The sequence below is a fragment of the Acomys minous genome (assembly GCF_964271855.1).
Source record: "Acomys minous genome assembly, chromosome: 9".
Taxonomy (NCBI): Eukaryota; Metazoa; Chordata; class Mammalia; order Rodentia; family Muridae; genus Acomys; species Acomys minous.
In genome coordinates this window covers 118,931,854-118,951,420 of record NC_140490.1, presented here as the reverse complement: position 1 = coordinate 118,951,420, position 19,567 = coordinate 118,931,854, and the positions used below count along the sequence as shown (strand labels likewise).

The 19,567-nt window shown below is 42.4% G+C and overlaps 1 long non-coding RNA gene across 1 annotated transcript in view; it reads left to right on the top strand.

The window, feature by feature from the left end:
- Window positions 1-802: 802 nt before the first annotated feature.
- The window catches only part of LOC311604496, a 41,060-nt gene continuing 22,295 nt past the window's right edge, over window positions 803-19,567 (top strand). The window contains exon 1 of the long non-coding RNA XR_014781520.1: window positions 803-841. This is a non-coding gene — a long non-coding RNA (uncharacterized lncRNA). The remainder of the gene's footprint in view (window positions 842-19,567) is intronic.

Here is a 19,567-nt window from a genome sequence, read left to right as displayed (position 1 = left end):
AAATTGGAGAGACTTTTGGCAAGTGGAAGTTTTTCCACTTCTAATTTTTTTTTATAACTTTTGGGGTATAATAAAGGTCATCCAATTTTTCAGATTCATCCATCTAAACTTTTTTGGTCCATCTGTTTTTGTCCTGGCAGGCACAGTAGTAAATGCCTCATTTCGGAGCCGCTTCACCGCTCTTCCAGAACGCAGAGAGAGGAGAGCACTCCGAATTATTATTAATTTCTAAATTAAATGGGCCAGGTCTTATGCTGTCCTAAAAATGGAAACATTCCCCTCCCCAAACTGTATGGGGGATAAGATCTGAGCGTGGTTGTGGGAGATGAGCTGTCAAAGTCTGCGCATGAAAAGACAATTAGCTGTTGGAGAAGCTGGCAGTGGGGCCCTGGAGAAGGGGGAGGGGCAGGAGATGAGAGGGTCAGGTTGTGATTCCCTTCGGCAGTCCATGTGGCTCTTTGCTGGCAGAGTGCCCCTCGATGTCAAAGCAAGCTGAGTGTGCCAGAAATGGTGCCGTGTGAGGAGAACGCGACGCTGGGGCTCAGCGCTGTGCAATGTTCTTTCTTTGCCTCTCTTCTTGTTTTTAAAAGAAGGCGGATTTGAAGGTAACCAAGTAAAAGGATAATCCCATCAAATTATTTTCAGGGGGCCGTGTCAAGGCCCCGGGGTGATAGTTTTGGATATGGAATTAAGTGCAAAGTTGGACTTGCAAAGGGACGAAGCTATCTGATGAGGTTAACTATTAGCAGAACTTGGCTGAGTCGGAGCTTTGTCCTCAGATGTGCTAAGCAGAGCTGGTCATTTGGAACCACCCAGAAAAACAAAGACAAAGAGTCTCAAGGTACTTGTTCTTGGCTCTGCCATGGGCTTGCTGCGTGCCCTTGGGAGAGAGATGCTTCAAACAAGCTTCTTCCCATAGCAAGAGAGGGGAAGGGTGTATTCAAAAGGAACCCGGAAGAGTGTGAGGACGTTTACTCAAGCTTTGTACTCAAGCTTTGTAAAGCTCTGCGGGTGCTGCCCCCATCCCCTCTGCCTAATAAATGATCTAAATCAGGAGGCTGCCTGGAAAAAGGGATGAAGAAACATGGTAATTAGCACAGTGCAACTCTGCATAATTAAGTGCAAATGGGGTCTCAAGGTCATCTGGTCCTGACATTTACTTCTTAGGGTAGCAATTCTACAATGTGATTCAATCCTTTTGTTTGACTTTGCAGACTACATTGCCAATAGTTCAAAACTCCTGTGTACTGCACTCAGCCGCAATGTAAAGGGTTTAGCTGGCCCAAGGTGTTGTGCTAAGTGTGTTGTAGGTATTTACTCATTTGCTTGTTACCAAAGACTTAGGGATAGATGGTTTTAAAATAGTGTTTACTGTTCTTGAAATAGACAATATATATATATATATATATATGAATAATTTCAAGGATACAGAAAAGTTGCAAGAAAGACAGTTTTTTCCCCCCTTGAACCTGCTGAGAGGAAGCTGCAGCCATGATGCTCTACTGCTCCAGAACATCTTATCACGTATGTTTACCTCAGCAGCCCTTGTTTTCCTGGAGATGATATGACTGACAGCTGTGGAACCCACAGGCCCTGGGCTGTGGGCTGGACTAAGTTGCCTTTGGAAACCCACCCAGTCTGGAACAGTTCTCTACTTTGATTTTTAGTTTGTGTCCTTGATTCCTCCAAAGAGAACACATCAGTTTTGTAGGTTACTTTTTTTTCTCTTTATGCAGACCAACCTGCTCTCAGATTCCCAATCCTCATCCTTCAGCCTCCTGAGAGGATCACATCTCATTCTATAGAACGGTAGTTCTCCGTGATACTTCCTCACGGTGAGATTCAGTCTCTGCATATTTATTTTTTAAAAAAGTATCACCTACAAATTGATTGAGTTCTATTAAATGGCCCATGCTTTTGTCTCTTTGTGTGTTACTGATCTCCACTGTGTGCATGTGTGAGTCTGAATAAGCAGATACTCAAGGCCCCGGTGCACGTGGTAGGTCAGAGGCTGTGTTGATGTCTTGCTCTGTTGCTAGCCTGGCCAGCCCCTGGGACCCTCCTGTTTTCACCTTCTCATCAGTAAGATCACCATCTTGGGATGTCACTCCTGCCTTTGTCCCTGGGTACTGAGGATGAGAACTCAGGTCCCATTGCTTGTGCAGCAAGCACATTGTCCACTAAGCCACCTTCCCAGGCACTAATCTGGATCTCTCAAGACTCCACTGGGCCTATTGTAAAACTGCTATATCCATTTGTACTTAATAAGTATAAGGTGGAGAAGACTATTGAGAGTATGGAAAAAATTCCCATGAGACAATGGAAATGATCTCAGGCCAAACTTTCACCCACTAGTTATGGGGCCATTGATGTTTCTCACCAAAGTAATGCTGACTTTCTGATTTCACATTGATTTTTACAATCAGATAGCATTTTCTCGTGAAGAAAAATCTTTCTCCTTTCCCCATCTATCCATCCATCCATCCACCCATCCATCCATCCACCCATCCATCCATCCACCCATCCACCCATCCATCCATCCATCCATCCATCCATCCACCCATCCATCTATCCATCCATCCATCCATCCATCCATCCATCCATCCACCCATCCATCTATCCATCCATCCATGTATCTATCCATCCATCCATCCACCCATCCATCTATCCATCCATCCATCCATCCATCCATCCATCTATATCAGTACTGGATAGACATTAAAGTTCTTTTCTTTCTCAATGGCTTATAGCCTATTACTACCATTATTAATTATACACTCATAGCACCAAATTTATGCAGCAAGAATCCCTTTTGTGCTCTTCTGGCAGGGTATTCTTTAAGCAAAGGATGCTCTAGACTAGCTTGTTTTTGCTGTCCTCAGCCAGGCCATCAGCTATTTCTGTACCAAGTCCCAAATCCTTTTAGGGGAACATAGTATGTAGATATTGGTATCTGGGCTCTGGGTGGGAACATTTTCATGGGGTCATTACATATTACATCCAGGAACTCTCTCTCTCTCTCTCTCTCTCTCTCTCTCTCTCTCTCTGTGTGTGTGTGTGTTTACAGCTATGGGGTCACACTATTTCTCTTACTAGCTCCTATTATCTCATATATTTTCATCTTTATATGTCTTGAGTTGTGCCAATCACTCTTTTTACCCACTGAAATGTACCAATGCTCCCAGCACCCACCACCTCTGCAGCCTTGCAGAGGAAAGGTTTCTATACACTGTGCAGTTGCTACACCACTCAGATGTCTTACTTACAGAACTGGTGCTTTCCAGACTGAATTATTCAGAGGTGGGGGAGGGACAGGAGTGTAGGAGTGGGAGAGGGGGGAGGGGAGGGAGAGAGGAAGCAGAAAAAAGATTGACGAGAAATTTTCTAGAAAATTAAAAACATTTTAAAAAGCCTATGCTATGTGATTGAGTTATCCAATAATTCTTTGCCTTCCATTGAAATACAATGTGTATGCCTTTCCCAGGAGTTGATGTCAGTGAAAGCAGCCTATTCTACTTTGGATACATGTGTCTGTGTATAACAGTGACCCTCAAATATTTGGGGCTTAGATAGAATATAATTTTTTTCTGGGTAGCTATGTATTTATTTTTAAATTCTCTCTCTCTCTCTCTCTCTCTCTCTCTGTCTCTCTCTCTGTCTCTGTCTCTCTCTCTCTGTCTCTCTGTCTCTCTCTCTCTCTCTCTCTCTCTCTCTCTCTCTCTCTCTCTCTGTGTGTGTGTGTGTGTGTGTGTGTGTGTGTGCACGCGTAGGTGCCCCTGGAGTCCAGAAGAGGCTGTGGGATTCTCTGAAGCTGGAGCACTGGCAGTTGTGAAACACTCCATGTGGGTGCTAGGAACCTAACTCAGGATCGCTGCAAGAGTAGACTTTTAACTGTAGAGCCATCTCCCCTACCCCCTGCTTATTAGTTTTTAAACTAACACATCTTAAACACTATTCCAAGTGCAGCACATACTATATCTCATTCAGTCTGTGTGTGTGTGTGTGTGTGTGTGTGTGTGTGTGTGTGTGTGTATGCAGTTACATATGTATGTGTGTGCACATGGAGGCCAGAGGACAACCCTGGGTAGTATTCTCCAGGTGTTAACTGACTTGTTTTATTTTAAAAATTTGTGTGTGTGGCCAAGTGTATCATGACACATGTATGGCAGAAGTCAGAGGACAACTCTCTGGAGTCAGCTCTCTACTTTTACCTTTGGGTGGGTCCTGAAAACCAAACTCAGGTCTCACCAGGCTTCTGCAGTAAGCATCTCCATTTCCTGAACCATCCCACTGGTCTCACAGGTGTTTTTGAGGCAGAGTTTCTTATTGCCTGGCCACTCACCAAGTGGGCTAGTCTGGCTGGCCAGGAGGCCCTAGGGATGGATCTTACTGTCTCCATATCCTCAGTGTGAGGTATGGGGTTCATGTGACTGTCTGGCTTACTTTATCTTTATTAGGGTCCTGGAGGGCTGAACTCATGTCATGCTTTCAAGATAAATGCTTTACCAACTGTGCTATCAGCCCACCCCTGGTAGTCTAGTTTTAAACCTCTAGTAATAGCTACCTGTGCCTCCATAGTCTGTCCAGCTCTAGTTGTTGGGACCAATGCAGACATAAATATAGTAAGCCTTAATGGTCATGATTCCTCTCCATGGCTTCTGCATGCTGCTTTATACAGATTATACTTCATTTTTAACTCAGCAGTGAAATCCTCATTTAAACTAAACTGATACCTAAAAAAGAGTAAAAGACAAGCATCCATCAGATGTTAATTTAACCAAAAATTACACTTTCCATAATTTACTCTGACAAAACCATAGACTTAGAGTTTTCTGTGCCAAGTAGCTTTTTTTTTTTTTTGATTCATCACACTGTAGAATCAAATATTACCAAACACCCAAACTGAGACAGGTGGGCCAGTTCAGGGCAGACCAGAATCTGGGAGAAGGAACCTACATTTAGAAGTGCAACCAGAATGCTTTGGGGTTGTTTTAATTACACATGTTCATGGACTCCAGACATATTGCCTCAAATGTTTATGCATGCTTTTTATGTAAAATAATTTCATAAATTGAGACCACATCATGTGTGTATGTGCGTGTGTGTGTGTGTGTGTGTGTGTGTGTGTGTGTGTGTGCATATTGCCTTGTGACATAAGCAAATCACCCAACAGAATTCTTTCCTAAAGGAAAGTGCCCTGAATGATTTGAATACAAGGACTCTGGCTTGGAGGCCTCCTTGGATGCCACTCTTGGTGCTGCTATCAATGAGAACTTCCTACTCACTCCCCTGCTTGCTTCCCACCTGGAAGATGAAGTTGTAGTATGCATTTACACACATGCACTTCTCACTCAGGGTGCCACTAACTGGAGTTATGACAAAGGTTCAGATGGATCCATTGTGCTCACAGTTGGCAGAGGCCTGGGGCATTGGCCTGTGGGCCTATGCAATGATTGACAATAACTGTCAGCTTTGCAGAATCTAGAACCCTATAGGAGACACGTCTGTGAGGCGTTGTCTCTGTTAGGCTGAATGCAATGGACCGATTCAGTCTAAATGTGGGTGGTGCCATTCAGCATCTGCTCCAGCAGCCCCATCATCCCGCTCCCTTGCCTTTCCCCACCTAGGCAGACTGTTGCTCCTGACTGTGAGGCACAGTGACCTCTTCCTTTCATTGCTTTGATCAAGTATTGTGTTGTCTCAGTGGAGAAAGCAACTAACACTGTCTAACTTCCTCACCAGATCCCAGTGTCATTTGCAGAGCTGTTTGAAAGCAACCCACCTCATTCTTTTAACTCATTTAGAGTTAGGGACACCAAATGGAGAGGGATGGACATAGCTGCAGCTGTGGGGGGTCGGCGTTGGGGGTGAGGTGTGAGGGGCTAGAAATATTGCTGCAGCTGGGATCCAAAGCCCTGTGTTTGACTCCTGGTTAAAGCTCAGCTTTGTTACTCTTGTATTCTTCTCTGTTCTTCACAAAGAGTTTTAAAAGTATCTGAATTTCTTAATTAATTAATTAACTCTGCATCCTGAATATAGCCTACTCCCTCCCTCTTCCCCCTGTTGTCTCTCCTTTACTCCTCAGAAGAGGGGAGCCCCCTCCCAACCCACCCCAGCACATCAAGTCACACTAGGATTGAGCACATCCTCTTCCCTTGTGGCTTGGTGAGGAGGCTCCACAAGGTGGAAGGGATTAAAAAGCATGCAATAGGCGTCCATGTCAGAGACAGGTCCCTGCTCCCCTTACTGAGAGACCCGTATGAGGACCAAGCTCCCCAGAGGCTACGTCTGGGTAGGGGGCCTGGGTCCAGTATCTGCACAGCCGTTGGTTGGTGCATCAGTCTTTGCAAGCCACCGTGGGCCCTGGTAGGTTGGCTTTGTTGATCTTCTTGTGGAGCTCCCGGATGGAGTTCTTCTATCCTTTCCCTACTCTTCCACGAGACTCCCTGTACTCCACCCAATGTGTGGCTGTGAGTCGCCGCCACTTTGCTGAAGGAGTTCTCAGGCAGAACTTTTGGGGGTCATGTATGTATACTAATAGATCATCTGTGAATTGGGATACTTTGACTTTGTTTCTAATTTGGACTCCCCTGATCTCCTTCAGTTGATTTCTTGTTCTAGCTAGGACTTTATGTATTGAATAGATACAGAAAGAGTGGTCAGCCTTGTCTTGTCCCTGATTTAAGTAGAATTTCTTTAAGTTTCTCTCATTGGCCATTGCCTTTTGGATATTGCCTTTATTGTGTTTTGTATGCTCCTTGTATCCCTGATATCTCCAAGACTTTTAACTAGAGAGGGCATTGGGTTTTATCAAAGGCTTTGTTAGCATCTAATTGAGATGATCATGTATTTTTTCTTTCAGTTTGTTTATATGGTGGATTACATTGATGGATTTTTGTATATTGATCCACCCGGTGTTATAGTAGAAGAATATCTGTACAAACCATTCAGACTCTAGTCTCGGTCAGATATGGCTGTTTTTTTTTTTTTTTTCAGGAAATACTCCCCCACCCAAAGCGAGACGGACTGCAATCAGGGCCACAGACAGGACTTGAGAGCCTAACTGTGACAGCAATGTATTTTCCAGAGTCAGTTTATATAGGCAATATATGCTGGTGGAACAGGGTGGTCATCTCTGGATCAAGTTATTTTGATAACAAGCAGTTTTAATTGAACTTTAGTTTGATTGTTCCTAAGTGAGATAAGTACTTAAGGTACATCCAGAATATAACCAAGTGTGTAGGTAACAAGAGTGCAGCCAAAGGGTAGACAAATATGTAGATAACAAAATATGAATTATGACACCATTGAAGCAGAGAATGTTAATGTCAGCTATGAATAACTGCTTCTAGGAAGCAGAGTTGAAAAGTTTAAACATTTTGAACTTAATATCACTTTATAAACGAAAATGGCTGAAGCTCTGTCAAAGAGCAGACCTCAAATATCCTGCATCCCTGGGATGAAGCTCTCTTAATCATGGTGGGTCAAGACGATGTTTTTGATGTGTTCATGGATTCAATTTGTGAGATTTTATTGAGCATTTTTGCATTAATGTTCATAAGGGAGATTAATCTGAAATTTTCTTTCTGGGTTGAGTCTTTGTGTGGTTTAGGTATCAAGGTGTTTGTGGCCTCATAGAGTGAGTTTGTTGATGTTCCCTCTGTTTTTATTTTGTGGAATAGTTTGAGGAGTATTGGTATTAACTCTTTTCTGAAATTCTGGTAGAAATCTGAGCTGAAACCACCTACCTCTGGGACTTTTTTTCCTTTTGTTTTTTTGTTTTTGTTTTTGATTTATTTTTTGTTTTTTGTTGGGAGACTTTTGATGACAGCTTCTATTTCCTTAGGTATTATAAGTCTATTTAAGTTGTTTACCTGATCTTGAGCTAACAAAGATAAGTAACAAGGAGGTTCCAAGAGAGGATGTTTAAATCTCACTCAGAAGGGGAAATAGAATAGATATCAGTACTAGTTGTAGAGAAGGAACAAATAATGAGGAGCACAGAGAGATATGAGAATGGAGATCACATCTGGGGTGGAGGGAGGGGGGACAGAAGGCTTGTAGAGGAAAGAGAAACTGTGGGCAGGGGCATCTCTGTAACAAGCTGGAGAACTAAGGTAGGCTAGGCTCCGTGGGGGACAGGAGGGGGAGTCTGGTAAAGACTCCTAGTAGCAGGGGTTATGGAGATTGAAGAGGCCACCCTTTAACTAGACAAGACTCTTAGTGGATGGAGGGGAACACCAACCCACCCACAAAAACTTCAACCCCAAATTTACCTTGCCTACAAAATGTGTAGGGATAACGACAGATCGGAGTTTGAAGAAATGTCCAACCAATTCTGGGCCCAACCCGAAACCCCCCCAATGAGAGAGAGCCAACCCCTGACACTATTAACAAGACTCTGCTATGCTTAGAGACCAGAGCCTATCAGAGTTGTCCTTTGAGAGGCTCCAGCCAGCAGCAGTTCAAAACAGATGCTGAGACTCACAACCAAACATCGAGCAAAGTTAGTGAGTCTTCTGGAAAGTTGGGGAAGGAGAAAAGGACCTGGAGGTGACAGGAGCTCCACAAGAAGAACAACAGAGCCAACTAACCCGGGCTCATTGGGCCCTACTGAGACTGAAGCACCAACCAAGGACCATGCATGGACTGGACCTAGGCCCCCTACACAGATGTAGCCAATGAAGCTTAGGCTTCATGTGGGTCCTCTAGTAAGAGTAGTGGGAGCTGTCCCTGACATGGACTTTGTTGTCTGCTTTTTGATCCCCCCTGGCTGGACTGCCTTGCTAGGCCACAGGGGAAGAGAGCATGTGCAATCCTGATGTGACCTAATGAACTGGGTTGAATGTGAAAGGGGGCTTCCCTTTTCCGAGGGACACGGGAAAAGGAGGGTGTAGGGGGAAGGGAGGGAGGGTAAGACTGGAAGGAGAGGAGGGATAGGGATATGATCAGGATGCAAAGTGAATAAATAGAGAAATAGATAAATAAAGATTAATTAAAAATTAAACTAAATTAAAAAGGAAAATAAAATTGTCCATTTCACTTAAATTTTCCAATTTTGTGGAACGCAGGTTTTTGAAGTAAGGCCTAACGATTCTTTGGGTTTTCTCAGTGTCTGTTGTTATGTTTTCTTTACATTTATGATTTTGTTAATTTAGGTACTGTGTCTCTGCTTTTTTGTTAGTTTGGCTGAGGATTTATCAATCTTGTTGGCTTTCTCAAAGAACCAGATCTTGGTTTTGTTGATTCTTTGTATTGCTCTCTTTGTTTCTAATCCATTGTTTCAGCCCTGAGTTTGGTTATTTCCTGCAGTCTACTCTTCTTGGATGTGTTTACTTCTTTTTGTTTTAGAGCTTTCAGGTGTACTTTTAAATAGCTAATATGAGATCTTGCCAATTTCTTTATGAAGTTATGTAGTGCTGTGAACTTTCCTCTTATCACTGGTTTCATTGTGTCCCATAAGTTTGGGTATGTGGTGCCTTAATTTTTCATTGAATTCAAGAAATGTTTAATTTTTTTTCTTTATTTCCTCCCTGACACAGTAGTCATTGAGTAGAGAGTTGTTCAGCTTACATGCGTTTGTTTGTTTTCTGTTGTTTCTGTTGTTGTTGAAGTCCAGCTTTGCACTCCCACCAGCAATGAAGGAGTGTTCCCCTTTCTCCACATCCTTGCCAGAATGTGCTATCACTTGAGGTTTTGCTCTTAGCCATTCTGATGGGTATAAGATGGAATCTCAGAGTTGTTTTGATTTGCATTTCTCTGGTGACTAAGGATGTTGAGCATTTCTTTAAGTGTTTCTCAGCCATTCGATATTCCTCTGTTGAGAATTATCTGTTTAATTCTGAGCCCCATTTTTTTTTTGGGTTTTGGATTTTTTCTTTTTTTTTTTCCTTTATTAATTTATTCTTGTTACCTCTCAATGGTTATCCCATCCTTTGTATCCTCCCATTCTTCCCTCCCTCCCATTTTCCCCTTACTCCCCTCCCCTATGACTGTTCCTGAGGGGGATTACCTCCCCCTCTATATGATCATAGGGTATCAAGTCTCTTCTTGGTAACCTGCTGTCCATCCTCTGAGTGTCACCAGGTCTCCCCCTCCAGGGGACATGGTCAAAGGTGAGGCACCAGAGTATGTGAGAAAGTAATATCCCACTCTCCACTCTACTGTGGAGAATGTTTTGTCCATTGGCTAGATCTGGGTAGGGGTTTAAGGTTTATCGCCTGTATTGTCCTTGGCTGGTGCCTTAGTTTGAACGGGACCCCTGGGCCCAAATCTGCCTATCATAATGTTCTACTTGTAGGCTTCTAGGACCCTCTGGATCCTTCTACTTTGCCATTCTCCCATGCTTCTCTCATCTAGAGTCCCACTAGAATGTCCTCCCCTCTGCCTCAGTTTCCTGGTAAGTGAAGGCTTTCGTGGGACATGCCCCTTGGGCTAATATGCAGATATAAGTGAGTATATACCATTTGAGTCTTTCTGCTTCTGGGTTAACTCACTCATTATGATCATTTCTAGCTCAATCCATTTATTTACAAATTTCGGGAATTCCTTGTTTTTAATAGCTGAGTAGTATTCCATAGTGTATATGTACCACAGTTTCTTTATCCATTCTTCTACTGATGGACACTTAGGCTGTTTCCATGTTCTGGCTATTATGAATAAGGCTGCTATGAACATGGTTGAGCAAATTTTCTTGTTGTGTGCTGGAGCATCTTCTGGGTATATTCCAAGGAGTCGAATAGCTGGGTCTTGAGGAAACCCTATTCCCATTTTTCTGAGATAGCACCAGATAGATTTCCAAAGTGGTTGTACTAGTTTGCATTCCCACCAGCAATGAAGGAGTGTTCCTCTCTCCCCACATCCTCGCCAGCATGTGGTGTTGCTTGAATTTTTGATTTAGCCATTCTGATAGGTGTAAGATGGAATCTCAGAGTTGTTTTGATTTGCATTTCCCTGATGATTAAGGAGGTTGAGCATTTCTGTAAGTGTTTCTCAGCCATTTGATATTCCTCTGTTGAGAATTCTCTGTTAAGTTCCAAGCCCCATTTCTCAATTGGGTTATTAGGTTTGGTGGTGTTTAATTTCTTGAGTTCTTTATATATTTTGGATATTAGACCTTTGTCAGATGTAGGGTTGGTGAAGATCTTTTCCCAGTCTGTAGGCTGTCACTTTGTTCTCTTGACAGTGTCACCTGCCTTACAGAAGCTTCTCAGCCTCATGAGGTCCTATTTATTAATTGTTGACATTAATGCCTGGGCTGTTGGTGTTCTGTTCAGGAAGTTGTCTCCTGTGCCAATATGTTCCAGGCTCTTCCCCACTTTTTCTTCTAAGTGACTTAGTGTCTCTGGTTTTATGTTGAGGTCTTTAATCCACTTGGATTTGAGTTTTATACAAGGTGACAAATATGGGTCCAGTTGCATTTTTTTTACACATAGACGTCCAGTTAGACCAGCACCATTTGTTGAAGATGCTATCTTTTTTCCATCGAATGGATTTGCTGAGCCCCATTTTTTAATTGGATTATTTGGTTTGGTGGTGTTTAATTTCTTGAGCTCTTTATATATTTTGGATATTAGAGCTTTGTCAGATGTAGGGTTGGTGAAGATCTTTTCCAGTCTGTAGACTGTCACTTTGTTCTGCTGACAGTGTTTTCTGCCTTACAGAAGCATCTCAGCCTCATGTGGTCCCATTTATTAATTGTTGACCTTAAGGCCTGGGCTGTTGGAGTTCTCTTCAGGAAGTTGTCTCTTGTGCCAATGAGTCCCAGGCTCTTCCCTACTTTTTCTTCTAACTGATTTAGTGTCTCTGGTTTTATGTTGAGGTCTTTAATCCACTTGGACTTGAGTTTTGTGCATGGTGATAAACATGGGTCTACTTGCATTTTTCTACATGTAGACATCCAGTTAGACCAGCACCATTTGTTGAAGATGCTATCCTTTTTCCATTGACTAGATGTGGCTTCTTTGTCAAAAATCAAGTGTTTATATGTGTGTGGATTCATTTCCTGGTCTTCAATTCAATTTCATTGATCAACCAGCCATTTTCTATGCCAGTATCATGCTGTTTTAATTAGTATTGCTCTACATTACAGCTCGAGATCAAGTATGGTGATTCCTCCGGAGGATCTTTTATTTGTGCCTGGTTTTAGGAGTTGAAGTGCGGGTGGGGCTTTTGGGAGGCCCTCAGTTTATATAGAGACTCAATGTGATTCACCTTGCAGTCTTCCCTGTGTGTCTGGCGCGCATTCTAATATTGTCTCTGTTTTTCTTTGTAAGGTAAAAACAATGGACAAAACTGTTTTCATTTTTTTTTAAATTCAGATTTACAGATTCCGCATCTTTACTGGCTTTCACTAATGGGCAGGGAATTTACACCACCAAACCTTTGTTCTGTTCCTTAGAATTTTGTTGGGCACATGGTGGGTGTTTAGTAAACATCAGGCAAGCCAATAATGATAAAATTTTAGTGTAGCAAAAAACCTTATTGTAGCTATTGGAAAAAACACTTCCTGAGTTCAATGAGATCTTCAGGAACTAGAGAACAATGGTAAGCTCATGATAAATGTGTAAATATTATGCATATTTAACACCTAATACTGAATGTTTCCATACAGCTGAGTATATGTAAAACTCGTGACATGTTTTTATCTGTTTCTCTTAGTTTTTCTACACCTCAAAAATAATTTTGTTTGTTTGTTTGAAGCTAAACCCAGTGGATGAAGCCATCTGCCTACTATTTTCAAAATGAGATAATTATTCTCTCCCAAATGAATAAAATCTCTATGAATATAAACTCTTAGGGGGCAAGGATTAATATTTTCATGTCATTTAATATTCTACGAAGGCTATACAAAGTCTTCTAGTCATGAGGTGCTGACGTGCTGAGGACGCTCTTTACATCAGGCTGGAAATGGCTCTTTGTTTCAACAGAGTCTATATTTAGCAACATAAGGTTACACAAAACAGTTCTTCATTCCAAGATTGTCAAAATACTATCTATATTTAACAGCACAAAATCAGAACAAAAGAGCGCAAATGTCTTTAAAACAGCTTTACAGGAAATAGGTAGTTTTTAGACCAAGATGCCACACTTGTTTCAGGAAGGTTTTTATTCCTTCACTTGTTTTCTCACAAGTGTTTTGCTGATAATGTAAGGTGGTTGCATACAGCTGTTCTAAGTTGCTGCACAGGAAGCAGGTTTTTTTTGGATACAAAACAGTCATAACAATAAGCCCAGGTATTTAAGTACCCTTTAAATTATCTTTCTTAATAATCTCTGAGGCAAACTGTGCCTTAGATGTTTGGTAGCGTGGAGTAAAGAAGGGTTTGTTTGCTACTGTAGACAATGCCTGCAGAGAACAATTGCCTTTTGGGGAGCATCTACTATGTGCCCAGTGCCTAAATACTGAGGCTCATTTAATGCTTAGAGTAGCTCTAAGATGTGTCCCAAGGCCACACAGATGTTCATGGTGGGATGAGACTTTAGCCCTCTGGCATTCCTGCCCCATCCTGTCAATTTTCATAGAGAAATTTTGGCTTCAATAAGTATTCAGAGACATAGAAGATTAGTTCATCATGAGTAGGATATAGCAGGCATGCTAGTCAGACTTGCTATGACAGAGTACGTGTGTAAAGAGCTTAAGGCAGGAAAGGTTTATTTTGGCATGATTGCTTGGTTTTATGCAACTGGGAGAATATCAAAGCAGCAGGGAAATACGCTGAAGGAGGCTCTTCACCTCGTGGAAGCCTACAAATGGGGGTGGACGTCAAAATCCAGTTGCCAAGGATGTCTCCAGTAACCTTCTTTTTCCAAATAGGCCCTGCCTTGTACCTTATACGCACGCCAACAATGCCAAGATACTATGAATCCATTGAGGGATTGATGACCAGAATGCAAGTACTTCTGCCAAGCCAATCGAAAGCTCAGTGCATCACAGCTGGGGAGACAATGTCATGTCTAAGCTCTGAATACACTCTATGGAAGATTTGTCCAGTTGTCCGTTTCTCAACACTGGGACCATCCGTACTTTGGGATTTAGGAATCTGGCTCAGCTTAGGGTAGGGCATAGTTTGACACCATTTATCATTGTTAGCCCCTTTGTGGCGTCTTTATCAACAGCTTGTTGGAGGAATGCCAGTCATTTTTCATGTACAAGTGAATCCCTTTGCTCTCTTTAATCTGACTGGCCCACAGTTATTTCTAACTTCCTCTAGAATTGTGCTCAACTGCACGGTGTTTGGGGCTAAGGATGTAAGGGGGACCATCAAGGGAACGGCTGGCGGTGGTTCACCCTAGGTGAGCCAGCGATGCCATCCTGCCTTCTTCTAAATTTTAAGTGACCAAAGCTGAGAAGCCAGAGCGCTTCAGACAAAACTTATGTCAAGAGATACGCACAGAGCTACATCATGGTTAAGCTGTAAATGCTCCAAATACAGAGAATGAGGCCGATGTGTTAGTGCTGTACTGACTGACTGGCGGTGGGTGATCAATGGTTGTGATAGTTTAAAGGGGAATTATATGTTGTTCTCTTTATTATTGTATTATGTACATAATATATGTTCTTTAAAAAAGGTGTAGAGAGTGTGCACATGCCGTCCCCATCCCCTGCAGAGTGTTGTTGTTGTTAATCATGCTTGGCTTTTACAAAGTCAGAGACTACCACTCACCAGAAAGTTCTGGTTTCCATTAAATGCATTTCTTTATATCTTCCCATTATACTTGTGTGCTTTAATGAGGTATTGATTCATTGTATGTGTTTTTGAATTCCATGGAAACACAACCATGTAGTTTATGGTTCTCTTGAGTTTCATCTTTTAACTTAGCACTGGGTTCTACAGTGTAACCTTTGTTACTGTACATCTCTGTGTTCCTTGATCACTATTGTACCAGATATATGCTTATGAAGGCATATATTCCAGTTAATAAAAACAAAACAAAAAGCCCAAAACAAATAAATGCCACGAGAACCATTCTACATCTCGAAATAATGAAGATTTTTTTATCCACAGTTTTACTGGAATGTTTTGGTTTTCTGCCTTTCACATTTCCATTTCTGACATACCTAAAATCCATCAGCATTTTTCCTGTTTTTGAATGGTGCAGATACGTACTTTTTCTTTTCAGAATGGGCACCAGGTGCCTACACTTATGAGCAATTAGCTCCTCACATGCACCTCCTCATTTGCTGTTCTCGTATGAATGAGTTCAGCCTCCAGCCTCTGCTCTCAAGATCTGGCCGCAAACTCATCTTGCCATTTCACGTATATAAGTCGGTGGCTCTTAGTGTTTTCCCAGAGTTGGGCAACTTCCCTATTATTGGGTTATAAATTCATATTGTTTTCTTTGGTACTCCTGAATGTAAAAATGAGCATCTTGCGCCAGTTTTGGGAAATCTTAAATTGCATATCTCTTTCCTCAATCCCCAGTTCTTTTTGCTTTTGCTAGCTGAGATTGAAACTTTAATCCTAAAGTTGCATCTAATCATTATCGTTTCATATTTCAAACTTATTTTTCTACTTCATTTTCTTTCTAAACTCCATTTATTTTTCATTTTTCTTCCAGATACATACTACTTCTCTTTTTGAAAATATTTTTGGAATATATATATATGTGTGTGTGTGTGTGTGTGTGTGTGTACATAGCACATCTTATTCATATTTACTCATACCAGCTCTTCCTTTAACTCCCCCTTCTATTTTTATGTCCTTTGAAAACTAGTTACTGAATCCAATTTTGCTGCCCATATGTGCGTGTGTGTTGGGCCATCCATTGGGGCATGGAGTGTGACTCAGTGGGACTCTATTCAAGTTCAGCCATGGGCCAGCTTATCACATAGTTGTTGAGGGCACTCCTAAATCCCTTTTCATTTATATTTTAGATTATCCTGTAGTTAAAAGCATCTTGTATCCATGGAATTCTCTAGTTTCTCTTGTGCTTGTTCAAATTATCAGCATGCTGCTCATTCACCGTGTTTCTGGCATGTACTCTGTGCTCCACAGAACCTGAAGTTGATGGCTTGATAATCTGGGAATATTTGTGCCCCTGTTTGCTTATCTCTGAAACACTTTGTCTATTTCTAACACGAGCCAAGTGAATCTGTCTTCTCTGTCCAACTGCCTCTATCTTGTCAATAGGAACGGGTACTCATTTCTGACAGGTGGGGCAAGTGCTCGATGGATCTGACCTGAAAGTACATTCTCTGTTAAGCAGAGTGCAGGATGTCAAGGCCTGTCTGATGCAGAAAAAAAAAAGCCCCAAAGCCAACAAAACAAAACAAACACACAAACAAAACAACAACCAACCCCCCCCCAACATTCTGCATATTTGCAGAAACCCAGGGAAGTTTCAGGTTGGCATTTTGTCCTGTCTAACTGCAGGTGCAGCGTGAGTGCTCAGAATGTAGGCACTGATGACCCATTCACACTGCAGGAGCCCAGACATTCACCGAGGAGGGCATATTCGGTGGCTTAGGAACCTCCCTCACACAGCGCAGCAAGACTGAGCCTCTTTGCTTCTAGCTTTACCCTGTGCAGTTATTTATTAACCTAGGAATAACCTTTACCGTACCATCTCCTCTACGGTAGATGGATGGGAAAGGAGTTTACATTCCAACCCAAAGCAAAAAGAGCAACGCTCAGTCTCAGCTGACAGACATTCCCGACGCCCTATTGTAACTTAAGCACGCTCATGGCAGCTTTTTCCTGATTAAAAAAAAAATACTTGTTATAGAACACATACCATAGAATGAACCAAATGTACAAAGTGGGGCTTTCTGTTTAAATAAATAAGGCACCACTTGACATCTGGTGAAAAGATCTCCAAAGCACCCTTTTGTTCTCTTTTGCTACATCCACAAGTTACTCGAGTTGAAAAACTGCCCTGCTGGGAAAGGAAGCACATGAAGAAACATGACTATTAGTTTCCCTTTGCTGCGAGTGTCTGAAAAATCTTACATCTAGAGCCTGTAGTTATTATAGGGTTTGGCGTGTGGGTGGCTGAAAATATGGGACGTGGCCTTTTGGTGCCAAACTTTGCTGCGGCTTCAGCTGTCTGTATACAAGAGACATGGCAGAGTGTGTTGCTTTACTTTAATATTCGAGTTTGTTGGCCGTGCCAGTGGGATAGTGCGTATGTGGATGGTGCTGTTGATCTTCGAGCCTGCCAGTCTCAGAGAATCTTAATTGATGAAGATGCTGCTAGGAACAGAGTGAGCATGTGGGTGGGGGTGGGGGCGGCTCAGTGAAAGTTGCAAAGGAAGAGATGCTGCCCTGGGCCTCCCTGGGTCCCCTCCTGGATCCCCTCCTGGACCCCCTTACCTCACACTCCATTCCCCCTGTTTTCTTCTTCCTCGTCTCGAATGAATGTCTTTGCTTTACTAGTCCTCCAACACCCATGAAAAATAGAAATTAAATGACAAGCTTTACCGCCATGTGGCCCATTCTTTGGTTGAAATTTCTTGACATTTTGTTAGGTTTGGAGAAATAAGAAAATGGAAGACGTCAGCTTTTGCACAGCTCCTGCTGTAAACCTGATTGCATGCAAGGCTTCAACGTGAAGCGAGCTGAGCTGGCAGGGCCCGGTGATAGCTGCATTTCTGCTTTCTTTCCTGGGCCTCACCTCTCATGCTGTTCTTTGTGATCTCTTCATTCCCGGTGTCTCTCTGTCTAGTTAAGGTGAGAAGCCATTTGAAATACCTTCCCTTCCTGGGGACTGGGAAAGAGTTGATGGCTAGCCCACGTCATCCGCAGAGGCTTTGAAACTCGTTATCTTGGAAGAAGAGTTTTGTTATTGACTCTTCATGTCAGTTTCTTAGGTTGGTGAACAGCGTCATTTTGTCACTGTCTTATGTACTCTGGGGAGTTTAAAAGTAATGTTAATGATGGATTTCTGTAAATGTTAATTATACTTTTCATGTGGTTCTCTCTTGCAAACATGGCCTGGCCTATGATGATGTGGGCTGTGGGAGTTAGATGCTGTATTCTCATAGCCAAAGTGGTTCCCACATGTAGACTGCAGCCTAGAGAGCCCGGTGTCCTCTCAGTTCATGACGGCACTCACGAGCCTCCTCTCTGTGCCCAGCCTGGTCTTCCTGTTTTGTGAGCACTGTCTGAAGTGGGTTTGATTCAGGGGTTCTGAAGAAGAAGCTTTCATTCTTTGAGGTAGAGATCTGATTGTATTTTAGTCTATACATTCGAGCTGTGGTATCCACCGGGATTGGTTCCAACATGCCCAAGGGCCAAACTTCAAGGATGTTCAAGTCTCTTATAAAAAGGGGCACCGTATTTACATATAATCTAAGCACATTTGTGGTGTATTTAAAATAATTCCTAGGTTATGTTGCCCAACACAACATAAATGCTATGGAAATAACTATTAAACTTCCATGTTTTAAACTAGTGACCAGAAGGAAAGCCTGTACAACTTCGCTATGGTTGTGGCCTTTTCTTTTGTATGTGATTGTATGAATTCACAAGCTCAGAAGCCATGGATACGGAGGGATGACTCTATAATGGTAAATCCCACGGCACAGTCTATGGAGCACCGGCTCAGGCTGGGGGTTTGATGGACATAAAACAAGCTCATTTGTGCTAAGATGCTTCTAGTTTACTGAGAGCAAGAAGAGCAACCTACTATGAGCAGCATCGTGGAAAACAATAGTGAAGTTTAAAAGGCGTTAAGAACACAGAGTCAGGCACAGTGGTGCGCACCTTTAATCCCAGCACTTGGGGAGGCAGAGGCAGGAAGATCGCTGTGAGTTCGAGGCTAGCCCGGTGTACAAAGTGAGTCCAGGACAGCCATGGCTACACAGAGATACCTTGTCTTGAACAACAACAACAACAAAACCCAACAAAAATAGTTATTAAGAACTTTTAGTATTTGATGACAGGAGAGGTCAGGGACATGACACCAGTGAGGAGTTCTTCCCAGCACAGGCTCCAGGGAGATGTAGAAGCAGCATCCCCACAAGGCTGGCCAGGGGATGTGGAAAGAAGTTTGGTATAAAGGGATCCAAGGCTGGGGAAAGTCTCAGAAAAGCAGTGTGCAAAGTCTCTAGTGCCCCCCGCAAGGAGAAATGAGGAGTAGCTCTCTCTGATAGGCTCACGGCAGTGTCACCAATAGGCTGCAGTTCACCAACGGGTTTCGGAATCACATTTCCTTGTAATACAGAATTCGATGGCTTTGCCACACCATTCTGAGTATATACACTATGCAAATCCTTGCTGTTATGTAAAAAAGTGGTAGTTCATAAATACACATATGACAATACAGGATATAAAAAGTCGAGTGAGGAAAATGTAAGTCTAGTAGAATAAAGAAAGCCAATAATGATGTAATTATATATTATAGTACACATTGCACAAGATTTTTACATTTGTTAGCATTCAGTTACAATGATAACAAATTTTATGTCTATGAAATATGTATAACATGGAATTGATCATTTTGTTGTTAAAAGGACAGAGGTGTGCGGCACTCTTGTGCTGGTGTGCAACCATCACGTCACCATCGAGGTCCATGAGCCTTTCATCTGTCAAAGCCGACACTCTTGCACCTGTTGACAATCAAT